Genomic DNA, 16,705 nt, shown 5'->3' on the forward strand with positions numbered 1-16,705 from the left:
CCCACGCATTTTTTTAAATTATTTAAATAAAAAATATATATTGGGCTTCCCTGTATTTTGATTGCCAGCCAAGGTAAAGCCAGGCAGCTGGGGGTGGCAGCCCGTAGCTGTCCGCTTTATCTGCGCTGAGAATCAAAAATACCGTGAAGCGAAACGTCATTTTTTTTTATATTATTTGTCAAAGAGAATGGGCATCTGTGATTGGCATCAGCATCAACATGTATAAGCAGATTCCAGGTTATTCCAACAGCCAAGCACAGACACTGATTCTGTCACAGCATCCGTGATTGGCTGTTGGGTCTGTCACACACAGTGTAAAAATAAATACATTAAAAAAATGACATAGCGCTCCGCAGTATTTTTGATTCTCAGCGCAGATAAAGCGGACAGCTACGGGCTGCCACCCCCAGCTGCCTGGCTTTACCTTGGCTGCCAATCAAAATACAGGGAAGCCCAATTGTTTTTTAATTAAATAATGGGGAAAAAAAATGCGTGGGTTCCCGACATATTTTCATCACCAGCCAGGTAAAACCAGAGAGCTGAGGGCTGGGATTCTCAGCGTGGTAAGGCCTAAGCATTTTGGGCCCCCCACGCTGAAAATCGCAGCCCACAACCGCCCCTGGAAATGGCGCATTCATCACAGCGCCATTTCCAGGTGCTTTACCTGGCTCTTCCAGCGTCCCTGGTCGCAGTGGCACACTGGGTAATAATGGGGTTGATATAGAAGGGTTAATAGTTTCTCTTTTTCTTTATTAAAGATTTATTGTTATTAGTAAGTATATCTGATGGTAGTTCATAGTCATTATGGAGCCTACGGAATAAGAGACAGACTCAAGGATTATTATGGTTTCTAAATGTTCTTCTTATCTCATATGCATGACTCTACATTTTTGTTTTGCTAAAACTTAAAGGTCATATGAACAATTAGTAAAGTTCAGCTCGAAGTTTTTTTCTTTTTCTTTTGCAATATCACATTGATCTGTAAATGGTATAAATAAACTGTACTTTGATGAAATAAACAGAAGAAATTGATCATGCCCACATGGATGCTGGTCTTTTCTCTCCGAGCGCTCGATCTTGATTAGGTCTGAAGAGGCCTAACTCAAGAGGACCTCACTGGTGATCCCATAAGCTGACTTGTGACAAAACAGAACAGCTACAACAGGGTTAATACCAGCTTTGTATTCTCAGCTGGTAGTAAACCCGAAATTCATGGCGTCATGTCAAATTAGATGTGACCACCATGAATTTCTAGTAAACAGTAAAAAAAACACAACAGAGAGAAAAATATTTTTTATTAGAAATTAAACAAAAAACACATTTAGGGACTCTAAAAAAAGAAAAAAAAAAGCTTCCCTCTGACGTAGTCCACAGTCAATGTCAGCTCAGCTTCATCGCGCTGAACAGATGAGCGTCTGTCCAGACCGACAAGAAGGCTGAGACCGAAAGTAATATTTTCCGGTCTTCCAGTCACCATCATCATCAAAATCATTTTTATCATCATCATACACACAGCTACCATCATCATCATCAACACACAGCCATCATCATCATCCATACACACACAGCCATCATCATCATCCACACAAAATACACAATCATCACCCACACACACACATACAGCCATCATCACCATCAACACACACAGCCATCATCATCATCCACACACACAGTCATCATCATCCACACATACAGCCATCATCATCCACACACACATACAGCCATCATCATCCACACACACACAGCCAACATCATACACACACACACACACACAAACAGACAGACACACACACACACACACACACAGTCATCATCATCATCATCCACACACACATACAGCCATCATCATCATCCACACACACACACACACACAGCCATTATCATACACACACAGTCATCATCATATACACACACACACACACACAGCCATCATCCACACACACACACACACACACACCCCACACACACACAGACACACATACTCAGTCACCATCATCATCCACACACACAGCCATCATCATACACACACACACACACACAGCCATCATCATACACACACACACACACACAGCCATCATCATACACACACACACAGCCATCATCATACACACACACAGCCATCATACACACACACAGCCATCATCATACACACACACACAGCCATCATCATACACACACACACACAGCCATCATCATACACACACACACACACACACAGCCATCATCATACACACACACACACACACAGCCATCATCATACACACACAGCCATCATATACACACACACACAGCCATCATCATACACACACACACACAGCCATCATCATACACACACACAGCCATCATCATACACACACAGCCATCATCATACACACACACACAATTATCATCATCATCATCCACACACACACATACAGCCATCATCATCATCATCCACACACACACAGCCGCCATCATCATACACACACTCATCATCATCCACACATACAATCATCATCATCATCCACACACACATACAGCCATCATCATCATCCACACACACAGCCATCATCATACACACAGTCATCATCATACACACACACACACACACACACACACAGCCATCATCATACACACACACAGCCATCATCATACACACACACACACACAGCCATCATCATACACACACACAGCCATCATCATACACACACACACAGCCATCATACACACACAGACACACACAGTCATCATCATCCACACACACAGCCATCATCATCCACACATATACATACACACACACAGCCATCATCATCCACACACACACACAGCCATCATAAACACAAACACACACTCACAGTCATCATCATCATCCACACACACAGCCATCATCATACACACAAACACAGCCATCATACACACACATACACAGACAGACACACACAGTCATCATCATCCACACACACAGCCATCATCATACACACATATACATACACACACACACACACACACACAGTCATCATAAACACACACTCACAGTCATCATCATCATCCACACACACAGCCATCATCATACACACACACACAGCCATCATCATACACACACACACACACACACAGCCATCATCATACACACACACACAGCCATCATCATACACACACACAGCCATCATATACACACACACACAGCCATCATCATACACACACACACACAGCCATCATCATACACACACACAGCCATCATCATACACACACAGCCATCATCATACACACACACACAATTATCATCATCATCATCCACACACACACATACAGCCATCATCATCATCATCCACACACACACAGCCATCATCATACACACACAGTCATCATCATCCACACATACAATCATCATCATCATCCACACACACATACAGCCATCATCATCATCCACACACACAGCCATCATCATACACACAGTCATCCTCATACACACACACACACACACACACACAGCCATCATCATACACACACACAGCCATCATCATACACACACACAGCCATCATCATACACACACACACAGCCATCATCATACACACACACAGCCATCATCATACACACACACACACAGCCATCATACACACACAGACACACACAGTCATCATCATCCACACACACAGCCATCATCATCCACACATATACATACACACACACAGCCATCATCATCCACACACACACACAGCCATCATAAACACAAACACACACTCACAGTCATCATCATCATCATCCACACACACAGCCATCATCATACACACACACACAGCCATCATACACACACATACACAGACAGACACACACAGTCATCATCATCCACACACACAGCCATCATCATACACACATATACATACACACACACACACACAGTCATCATCATCCACACACACACACAGCCATCATAAACACAAACACACACTCACAGTCATCATCATCATCCACACACACAGCCATCATCATACACACACACAGCCGTCATCATACACACACACAGCCATCATCATACACACACACAGCCATCATCATACACACGCACACACACACACACAGCCATCATCATACACACACACACACACACAGCCATCATACACACACGCACACACACACAGCCATCATCATACACACACACACAGCCATCATCATACACACACACACAGCCATCATCATACACACACAGCCATCATCATACACACACACACACACAGCCATCATCATACACACACACACACACAGCCATCATCATACACACACACACACACACACACACACACAGCCATCATACACACACACACAGCCATCATCATACACACACAGCCATCATCATACACACACACAGCCATCATCATACACACACACAGCCATCATCATACACACACACACACACACACAGCCATCATCATACACACACACACACACAGCCATCATCATACACACACACACACAGCCATCATCATACACACACAGCCATCATCATACACACACAGTCATCATCATCCACACACACACAATTATCATCATCATCCACACACACACATACAGCCATCATCATCATCATCCACACACACACAGCCATCATCATACACACACAGTCATCATCATCCACACACACAATCATCATCATCATCCACACACACAATCATCATCATCATCCACACACACATACAGCCATCATCATCCACACACACAGCCATCATCATACACACACACAGCCATCATCATACACACACATATACACACACACACAGCCATCATCATACACACACAGCCATCATCATACACACACACAGCCATCATCATACACACACACACATCATCATACACACACACACAGCCATCATCATACACACACACAGCCATCATCATACACACACACACAGCCATCATACACACACATACACACACAGACAGACACACAGTCATCATCATCCACACACACAGCCATCATCATACACACATATACATACACACACACACACACACACACACAGTCATCATCATCCACACACACACACAGCCATCATAAACACAAACACACACTCACAGTCATCATCATCATCCACACACACAGCCATCATCATACACACGCACACACAGCCATCATCATACACACGCACACACACACAGCCATCATCATACACACACACACACACACAGCCATCATACACACACACACAGCCATCATACACACACACACAGCCATCATACACACACACACACACACACACACACACAGCCATCATCATACACACACACACACACACACACACACAGCCATCATCACACACACACACAGCCATCATCATACACACACACAGCCATCATCATACACTATGTAACGTTGCGCCCTGCAACGTGGGGGTTTCACTCGCTTGCAGCGGTGTGAGGTAGCTTCAGCAACACACGTACACAGTCTCTTCATAGAAATTCTGGCAGTTTATTAAAAACACTCAGCATAAACTGCCCTCAAACATAAACAATAAGTCCATAATGGAAGTTTAGCAACTTCCCCACTCTCTGCCTCCTGCCAGCGTACAACTCTAGCCAAGGTTCCCTCCGGCACCCAGGGCCCTCTGCAGACCCCTGTCTGTCTCTCCTCCTGGAGAGATTTGGCCCTACAGCCCTGGCCTGGCTTGGCTGCACTCACCTCAGACTCAATATCAGAGCCTTGTGATCAGCCTCCATGCAGGCTGATACACCCAAAGCTCCCGACTCTGCTCTCACTTGTTTCCAGTCCACACACTGGACGTCTGGAGCTAGTCTCTATCTAGACTGCCCTAGACACACTTCCCCCAGGTTCAGAGACAGGATTGCTTTAACCCCTGGAGCCACACCCACAGGTGGTAAGGAGTGTGTAATCAGCATCACACACCCTTCCATGGCTCTGCATGAATGCAATCCTGTGGAACCACAGGTCCCAGCCAGTTTCACATTGCAGAGCACCCACGCTTCTGCAAAACATACCGGCCTTTTGTAATACAGCCGGTTGATACCTCACAACACACACACACACACAGCATCATACACACACACAGCCAGGGCCGTATTTACCATTAGGCACCCGTGGTCCGGTGCCTAGGGCGGCAGATTGTGAGGGGCGGCACCTTCTGGCAGCAAAAAAAAAAAAAAAAAAAAAAAAAATTTTTTTTTTTTTTTTTTTTTTTACATTTTTTTTTTTTTGTGGCCGCCGAGCACAGGGAGCTGATTGACCCCGGAACTGCCGGCGCCTGCACTTCCGGGGTCACAGGCGCGCGCCAATCAGCTCCTTCCTCTGTGCTGCGTCCACTGCTGTGTGGACGTCACATGCAGAGCTCACAGCAGGACGCCGTGGAGGACGCCGTGATGGAAGCCGGTGTCAGAAGAGGATACTCACGTGAGCCAGGAAGATGGCGGCGGGCACTGGAGCAGGTAAGTGGATTCATAAGGAGCGTGGGAGTGTCTCTAATGCAGACCAGAGATCTGCGCATGCGGGGGGGGGAGGCGGCAAAGGCAGATACTGGAGGGAGGCAGAGGCTGAGACTGGGGGGAGGCTGGAGGGAGGCAGAGGCTGAGACTGGGGGGAGGCTGGAGGAAGGCAGAGGCTGAGACTGGGGGGAGGCTGGAGGTAGGCAGAGGCTGAGACTGGAGGGAGGCAGTGGCTGAGACTGGGGGGAGGCTGGAGGGAGGCAGAGGCTGAGACTGGAGAGAGGCAGAGGCTGAGACTGGGGGGAGGCTGGAGGGAGGCAGAGGCAGAGACTGGGGGGAGGCTGGAGGGAGGCTGAGGCTGAGACTGGAGGGAGGCTGAGGCTGAGACTTGAGGGAGGCAGAGGCTGAGACTGGAGGGAGGCTGAGACTGGGGGGAGGCTGGAGGGAGACTGAGGCTGAGACTGGGGGGAGGCTGGAGGGAGGCTGAGGCTGAGACTGGAGGGAGGCTGAGGCTGAGACTGGGGGGAGGCTGGAGGGAGGCAGAGGCAGAGACTGGGGGGAGGCTGGAGGGAGGCAGAGGCAGAGACTGGGGGGAGGCTGGAGGGAGGCTGAGGCTGAGACTGGAGGGAGGCTAAGGCTGAGACTTGAGGGAGGCTGAGGCTGAGACTGGAGGGAGGCTGGAGGGAGGCTGAGGCGGAGACTGGGGCAGGCTGAGGCTGGGGGGAGGCAAAGGCTGAGACTGGGGAAGAGAGGCTGATGCTGAGGGAAGATAGAGGCTGATGCTGGGGGAGAGAGGCTGATGCTGGGGGAGTGGGAGAGAGGGGCTAATGCTAGAGACAGAGGACAAGGGATGAGGGATAGTGCAATGACAAAATCGATTGGGTGGGGGGAGTGTAAGGACTCAGAATAAGAGGGGGCAGCATTGGGAGCTCATTGTGAAGAAGGGGCAGCATGTGTGGGATCAGTATGGAGTGGAGCAATGTAGGGGAGTCAATATCAAGAGTGGGGTAGTGTGTGTGTGGGGGGTCTCAGCATAAGCGTTAGTGTGGTGGTCTTAGCATGAGTGGGGCAACATGAAGGTCTCATTATGGAAAAGAGGAAGGCAGCATTAGGAGCTCATGGAGAGGGACAGCATGCATGGGACATTGTGAGAAGGGGGCAGCATGCATGGGACACTGAGGAGGGGGCAGCATGCATGAGACATTGTGAGGAGGGGGCAGCATGCATGGGACATTGTGAGAAGGGGGCAGCATGCATGGGACACTGAGGAGGGGGCAGCATGCATGAGACATTGTGAGGAGGGAGCAGCATGCATGGGACATTGTGAGGAAGGAGCAGCATGCATGGGACATTGTGAGGAGGGAGCATCAAGCATGAGACATTGTGCGGAGGGAGCAGCATGCATGGGACATTGTGAGGAGGGAGCAGCATGCATGGGACATTGTGAGGCGGGAGCAGCATACATGAGACATTGTGAGGAGGGGGCAGCATGCATGAGACATTGTGAGGAGGGAGCAGCATTCATGGGACAATGTGAGGAGGGAGCAGCATACATGAGACATTGTGAGGAGGGGGCAGCATGCATGAGACATTGTGAGGAGGGAGCAGCATGCATGGGACATTGTGAGGAGGGGCAGCATGCATGGGACATTGTGAGGAGGGAGCAGCATGCATGGGACATTGTGAAGAGTGGGCAGCATGCATGGGACATTGTGAGGAGAGAGCAGCATGCATGGGACATTGTGAGGAGGGGGCAGCATGCATGGGACATTGTGAGGAGGGGGCAGCATGCATGGGACATTGTGAGGAGGGGGCAGCATGCATGGGACATTGTGAGGAGGGGGCAGCATGCAAGGGACATTGTGAGGAGGGGGCAGCATGCAAGGGACATTGTGAGGAGGGAGCAGCATGCATGGGACATTGTGAGGAGGGGGCAGCATGCATGGGACATTGTGAGGAGGGGGCAGCATGCAAGGGACATTGTGAGGAGGGGGCAGCATTCATGGGACATTGTGAGGAGGGGGCAGCATGCATGGGACATTGTGAGGAGGGGGCAGCAAGCATGGGACATTGTGAGGAGGGAGCAGCATGCATGGGACATTGTGACGAGGGAGCAGCATGCATGGGACATTGTGAGGAGGGGGCAGCATGCATGGGACATTGTGAGGAGGGGGCAGCATGCATGGGACATTGTGAGGAGGGGGCAGCATGCATGGGACATTGTGAGGAGGGGGCAGCATGCATGGGACATTGTCCTCACATCATGCTGCTCCCTCCTCACAATGTACAGATCATATTTCATAATCGAGGAAGGTGTGGTGGATATACAGTAGTTTATAAGGGAGGGCAGTGTGGTGTTTATTAGGGGCAGTGTCACAGTCACAGTATATAAGTGGGGACGGTGTGGTGGGAATATTTTATACTCATGCTATGTTTTGATGTGCCTGTGGTGATTCCCATTGGGGGGGGGGGTTCGTTTCTTATTGATACTTTTTAAAGTGTGCTACAGAGTAGATCTGCCTTAAACAGATGTCGTGTGCGAAAACTCAGTTTTACGTTGTCACTAAGGGGCGCGACCACTTAAAGTGCCTAGGGCAGCACGAAGGCAAAATACAGCCCTGCACACAGCAATCATCATACACACACACACAGCCATCATCATACACACACACACACACAGCATAATACACACACACACAGCCATCATCATACACACACACACACAGCCATCATCATACACACACACACAGTCATCATCATCCACACATATATACACACACATCATCATCATCCACACACACACATACACACACGCAAAAACAGACACCACAAACGTTCTAACGTGCCCTATGTTCTTGTTCCTTCTGCTGCACCCGCCGGCAAAGCAGCTGACGTCAGCGCTGCTCGGGTCGCACTGCTGAGTGAGCTCGAGTTGTGAACGCCGCCGTCGATTGGTTCGCCCTGACATTCGATTGAGTGCCGCATTCGATTGCTTCTCCCTGGCGGCGTCTCCAATGCGGAAGTGCGGCCGGTCCAAATAAATCACATCGGCTGCATTACCAATATCCAGATTTGCACTTACCTCCTCATAGAATCCCAACATGTTGGTTTGACACGACTTATCTTTCATGAATCCATGCTGTCTGTCAGTTATATTATTTTATGCTATATATTTTTGCATGTCATCCCTTAAAATGCCCTCAAAAACTTTGCACACTACAAATGTCAGGTTTACTGGACGGTAGTTGCCTTGATCCACCCTCTTACCTTTCTTAAATATCGGTACCACTTTTACCACATCAGCAATCCTCCAATCCTGAGGCACCAACCCTGTTATAAGGGAGTCTAAGAAGATGAGCTACAGCAGTCTGTCAATTATTGAGCTCAATTCCCTCAATATTCGTGGATGAATGCCATCTGACCCAGGAGATTTGTCAATGTTTAATTTACTCAGACACGGGCGGACTTCTTCTTGTGTTAAATTAAATAAATCAGGTGGTGAACTTTGATTTTTGACTTGTTGAGTGATACCTGGAACAGTCAGTTTCTTGTTGAACACTGACGAGAAGTGCCTGTTTAATAACTCAGTCTTTTCATTGTCCTGTATAATTAACTTGTTATTATATTTTAAGGGACTGATAATATCCTTTATTTTCCTTTTATTAATGTATTTATAAAAATGTTGAGATTTATTTTAATGTCTTTGGCGATTTTTGTTTCAGTAGCTAATTTTGCTTGCTTGATTTCTTTTTTACATTTCCTATTGATATCTTTATACTCCTGAAATGCTACAGTTAGGTCCAGAAATATTTGGACAGTGACACAATTTTCGCAAGTTGGGCTCTGCATGCCACCACATTGGATTTGAAATGAAACCTCTACAACAGAATTCAAGTGCAGATTGTAACGTTTAATTTGAAGGTTTGAACAAAAATATCTGATAGAAATTGTAGGAATTGTACACATTTCTTTACAAACACTCCACATTTTAGGAGGTCAAAAGTAATTGGACAAATAAACCAAACCCAAAAAAAAAATTTTTATTTTCAATATTTTGTTGCGAATCCTTTGAAGGCAATCACTGCCTTAAGTCTGGAACCCATGGACATCACCAAACGCTGGGTTTCCTCCTTCTTAATGCTTTGCCAGGCCTTTACAGCCGCAGCCTTCAGGTCTTGCTTGTTTGTGGGTCTTTCCGTCTTAAGTCTGGATTTGAGCAAGTGAAATGCATGCTCAATTGGGTTAAGATCTGGTGATTGACTTGGCCATTGCAGAATGTTCCACTTTTTTGCACTCATGAACTCCTGGGTAGCTTTGGCTGTATGCTTGGGGTCATTGTCCATCTGTACTATGAAGCGCCGTCTGATCAACTTTGCGGCATTTGGCTGAATCTGGGCTGAAAGTATATCCCGTAACACTTCAGAATTCATCCGGCTACTCTTGTCTGCTGTTATGTCATCAATAAACACAAGTGACCCAGTGCCATTGAAAGCCATGCATGCCCATGCCATCACGTTGCCTCCATCATGTTTTACAGAGGATGTGGTGTGCCTTGGATCATGTGCCGTTCCCTTTCTTCTCCAAACTTTTTTCTTCCCATCATTCTGGTACAGGTTGATCTTGGTCTCATCTGTCTATAGAATACTTTTCCAGAACTGAGCTGGCTTCATGAGGTGTTTTTCAGCAAATTTAACTCTGGCCTGTTTATTTTTGGAATTGATGAATGGTTTGCATCTAGATGTGAACCCTTTGTATTTACTTTCATGGAGTCTTCTCTTTACTGTTGACTTAGAGACAGATACACCTACTTCACTGAGAGTGTTCTGGACTTCAGTTGATGTTGTGAACGGGTTCTTCTTCACCAAAGAAAGTATGCGGCGATCATCCACCACTGTTGTCATCCGTGGACGCCCAGGCCTTTTTGAGTTCCCAAGCTCACCAGTCAATTCCTTTTTTCTCAGAATGTACCCGACTGTTGATTTTGCTACTCCAAGCATGTCTACAATCTCTCTGATGGATTTTTTCTTTTTTTTCAGCCTCAGGATGTTCTGCTTCACCTCAATTGAGAGTTCCTTAGACCGCATGTTGTCTGGTCACAGCAACAGATTCTAAATGCAAAACCACACACCTGTAATCAACCCCAGACCTTTTAACTACTTCATTGATTACAGGTTAATGAGGGAGACACCTTCAGAGTTAATTGCAGCCCTTAGAGTCCCTTGTCCAATTACTTTTGGTCCTTTAAAAAAGAGGAGGCTATGCATTACAGAGCTATGATTCCTAAACCCTTTCTCCGATTTGGATGTGAAAACTCTCATATTGCAGCTGGGAGTGTGCACTTTCAGCCCATATTATATATATAATTGTATTTCTGAACATGTTTTTGTAAACAGCTAAAATAACAAAACTTGTGTCACTGTCCAAATATTTCTGGACCTAACTGTATTTCTGTATTCTCAGCCTTAAAGATTTTAAACGCCCTTTGTTTTTGCATTATGTAGGAGAAGGTCCTTTGGTCAAATGAGACCAAAGTAGAACTAAATGCAAAACGCTATATGTGGTGGAAAGCTAACACTGCACATCACCTTAAGCCCCCCTTCACACGCACGTGCCTCCGGTACGTGCTAGATCTGTGCCCGCATGTATCGGAGACACGGGCACACGTAAACCCATTAAAATTAATGGGTTTATGTACACGCACGTGTTCAGCCATTGGCCCGTGGCTCCGTGTGGAGCACAAGTGAGCCCGTGTGCTCCATACGGAGGCATGTCCTTTTTTCTTCGGCAGCACGGGTGTCACGCGGCCCGCACACGTACCACACGGATGTAGTGTGGATAAGGGCCCACGTGACACGCACCGGAGAAACACACGTGACATTTTAAAAATAAAAAAAACACATACTCACCTCCACCAGCCCTGCAGTCTCTGCCGCGGCTGTCACCTGCATCCAACCCCCAGTGAATTTGAACAACACATCTTCTTCACTGGGGGCTGGAAGCAGCATCAGCGGGGCATGGCTTGTGCCGGACACTGTCATTCAGCACCACAGACCGCTCCGGAAGAATCAGGTAAGGCGGGACTATCAGTTTGCCGGGTGTTATTACGTATAACACACAGAGAACAAGGATGTGCCACAAACACGGCACATGGGGAGCAAACCACCCCTTTAATACGTCCGTGAAAAAACGGTAAGTTTTTTTTCATGTGTGTGTGAAGTGGGCCTAAAGCTGTATGCGCACGTTGCGTCATGTCCCTGCAGATATTTCTGCAGGGATTTGACAGCACATGTCTGCATCAAATCACTGCAGAAACACTGCATAATAAATGCAGTGTTTCTGCAAAAAAAAAAGCCAATTTCATGCTCTCTGGATGCAGCCTCTCCCATAGGCAGAGCAGGAGCTGCATCCAATGCACACGAAAGAAGTGACATGTTACTTCTTAGAACGCAGTGATTTGGAACAACATTTTGGCATCCAAATCGCTGCGCTCTAAAATGGAACATGCGCACATCTCATGCACAATTGTCGTATATTGTGCAGGGGACACAGGTCGCATGCATTTACGCGGCGATGCAATACACAGCGTTAATGCATGAAATTCAGCAACATGCACATGAGCCCTAAAACACCATCCACACTGTCAAATATGGTGCTGGCAGCAACATGCTGTGGGGTTGCTTTTTTTCAGCACAGACAGGGAAGCTGGCCAGAGTTGCTGGTAAAAAGGATGCAGCTATATACAGGAAAATCCTTTGGGAAAACCTGTTAGAAGCTGCAAAATGCTTGAGACTGGGGCATAGGTTCTCCTTCCAGCAGGGTAATGATGACCCTAAACATATAGCCAGAGCTACAATACAGTCATTTAGATCAAAGCATATTCCTGTGTTTCAATGCCTCAGACACAGTCCAGACCTAAATTCCGTTGAGAATCTGTGGCAAGACTTGACCATTGATGTTCACAGACACTGTCCATCCAATCTCACTGAGTTAGAGCTATGTTTGCTACATAGAAAAATGGGCAAAAAAAATCAGCCTCTAGATGTACAAAACTGGTAGAGACATACCCCAAACGACTGGCAGCAGTATTTGCAGTGAAAGGTGGTTCTACAAAGTTTTGACTCAGAGGGGCTAAATAGAAATGCATGTCACAAGTTTAGATTATATTTTTAAAATATATAGAAAACCATGTATCATTTCCTTTATATTTCACAAATGCTTGCTACTTGGTGTTGTTACATCACATAAAATCCCAACAAAATTAATTTAACTTTGTAACTTGAAAAAATGAATTAAAGTTCATGGGTGTAAATACTTTTTAAACACGTCTTTATAGGTTCTATCAGAGCTACTAAGGCTTTTGCATCTTAGCTAGAGAGTCAAAATTTAGACTTGGGGCCCATAGGGCTCTTCACATCACTGCAAAGATTCCTTCCTTTTGCAAGAATTCTATGATGTAAATGTCCAGATGTGACGAACAATATAATGTCACCCTCCCAAAAACATGTCACCTCCAGTCGTGTACTATTTTAGCTGTAGCATTGTGATGGGTACTTCATGAAAATGTCAATGCTCAGTAAAATAAAAAAAATGTTGAAAAACCTGTTGAATGACTGCACCAATGTCCTTTCCATTGAAAAGTCTTTATTGTGAATGCAGTGCTTGACCTTTTAAGAGTTCATCGAGTCTAAAAAGAATTGTTGTTTCATTTGATGTTGATGATAGTGTCTGACTTAACTAATTATCCCTGTCTCTGTTACGGCTCTCTTTTTCTGAAATTTGTAAAATATTTGTTTCTCATTCTTGTGTACTGAGGGGTGAAGATGGCTGTAGGCTTCTGTGAATATTGTAGACACAAGGCTTGCCTTGTTTAAAAAGTTGCGCAACGTTGTACTAATTGTGAACATGATACAGTTGAACACCAAAATATTCACACTAAGTAAATAGTCCAATAAACTGATCTAGACCAGCGCTGGAGCTGGTCTGTCTTAAGTGCACCCCAGTTTGGGCCAAGTTGCTAGTTAACGGTCTAAATAGTTACATATGGTCTCTAAACTCAATCTGTAAAAAAGAAGTCCTACTTTACTTAAAAGAAGTATGTCCTCCCAAACTGATAAAACTACCACTGCGCTGCTGGAGATACGACACACATCCAGAAGTATAATGCAAGGTGGTTTCATTCAACGGGCTTCGAAGTGTATGAGAATGATTGTCATTCTGGTGGATTTCCTGATGAAGAAGTGGGAACACTTTGAAATGCGTTGAATTAAACCACTTTGCATTATACTTCTCCTGGATGTGTGTTGTATCTCCAGTAGCGCAGTGGTAGATGCACAATTTATAGTGTTCCTGAGCGGCTTTTGGGCTTTCCTATCAAGTGGACTATGCAGAAGCTGGTTACAGGCTTTATATCTAGTTGTGTTATACACAACTTCATAAGATAAGCATATTCCCTATTGCGCTTTTTCCCCTCGTGCACTTTATCGCAAACTGATAGCATAATGTATGCACTAGTGATGAGCGAGCCCTGTAAGGCTCGCATGCTTGGTACTGGAATCGAGCAGGTTGGATGCTCGGACTGGCTCAATTCGAATAACGAGCATAATGGGAGTCAAAGGAAAACTCAATCATTTTTCCAGAAGAGGACTGGTAGTGACAGGAAAATCACTGAAATGGATAGAAACAGCACTGTAATTGAATGGGAACAGCATGGGGAAGACACCTGGGTGCCTCTCCGACTCCCAGGTCCCTAATTTGAGCAATGTTGTCTGAGTATTAGGCTGTGTGCACATGTTATGTTTTTGGATGTGTTTTTGAGAGCAGATTTATCACAAAACCTGAAGGTAATCCTGGTGCCAGCAAAGTCAATGAGAATCCTGAAGTGTAATGGACGTTTCTTATTTGGGACTTGCATATTTGGTGCAGAAAATACTCAACTTTTATGGACTGGCAATAAAACATACAAAACTGAAGATAAAATGGATTTTACAGAAAAAAAAATGTTAGCGGACATTCTTTCCTGGATAATGACTTGTATATAAGGCAAAAAAGAAGAAAAAAATGCCTCCTCCACCCCTTAATAGCCGGGCCATCTTTCATCGTATTTCCCCGTCACCTATGACTACAGTAGAAGTCACATGTCATATTAGATGGGAAAATAAAGCTACACCCTTCAGTAGTCACCGGTAAATGTAATTTTAACATTTTACTACTTTATCTGCGCGTATTGCAACAAAATTCCACATCAACATGACTACATTATCTGAGCCATGTAAAAATGAAAATATCAAAGGACATTGAGAGTAGCATACAACTCTATGAAATGATAAGAAACAGGAGGAAAAGGAGTATAGCACCACAAAAAGAGGATGAATCAATTTAGTGAAAAAACACAAAAGTGTTTATTCGTTAAAAATACAAACAGTCAACACTAAATTGTTGATCCATGAAAAAGACCCCATTCAGTAATAATTGGAATAAGACAATGCTGTACATCAATTTATACCCATGGAGTGATGGGAAAGACAATCCATTGAAAATCATTGGATGTATAACACCAAAAAATGGTAGTCGTGAATGCCTCAAAGGGCCTATATAATCTGATTACTGGTCAGGCAAAGGTTTAACAATAGCACAGATAAATATATAGCTAAAACTGTAGGGTATATCAGGAGATCACATTACCACAAAAATATTGTTAAATGTACTTAACACGGTGGCTCAGTGGTTAGCACTGCAGTCTTGCAGCGCTAGGGTCCTGCGATCAAATCCCACCAAGGACACCATCTGCAAGGAGTTTGTATGTTCTCCCCGTGTTTGCGTGGGTTACCTCCGGGTACTCCGGTTTCCTCCCACACTCCAAAGACATACAGATAGGGACTCTAGATTGTGAGCCCCAATGGGGACAGTGTTGCCAATGTATGTAAAGCGCTGTGGAATTACTAGCGCTATATAAATGAATAAAATTAGTATTATCATTATTATTAAGTAACGGTTCTATATATAGTGCTTATCTATGTAAACTTACCAGGAATCAGAAAATCAAAAGAAAGTCAGGCATTGTTGAGGCATACTCACATTGTGCAAGGTGGCAATACCGACAGGTCACAAAGAGACCAAGAGAGGACCTAACGTACGTTTCACATACACAGATTAAAAAGTATGTGGCTTTATCAGAGGTCATATGTTCTGTGTGACATGGTCAGACACATCCTGTTTAATTTATAAAGGAGTAACACTGAATTTCACAAAGCCTATGTGGAAAATGCAAAAACTGTCAAAAATTAGAAGGAAGAG

The sequence above is a fragment of the Anomaloglossus baeobatrachus genome, chromosome 4, assembly GCF_048569485.1.
Source record: "Anomaloglossus baeobatrachus isolate aAnoBae1 chromosome 4, aAnoBae1.hap1, whole genome shotgun sequence".
NCBI lineage: Eukaryota > Metazoa > Chordata > Amphibia > Anura > Aromobatidae > Anomaloglossus > Anomaloglossus baeobatrachus.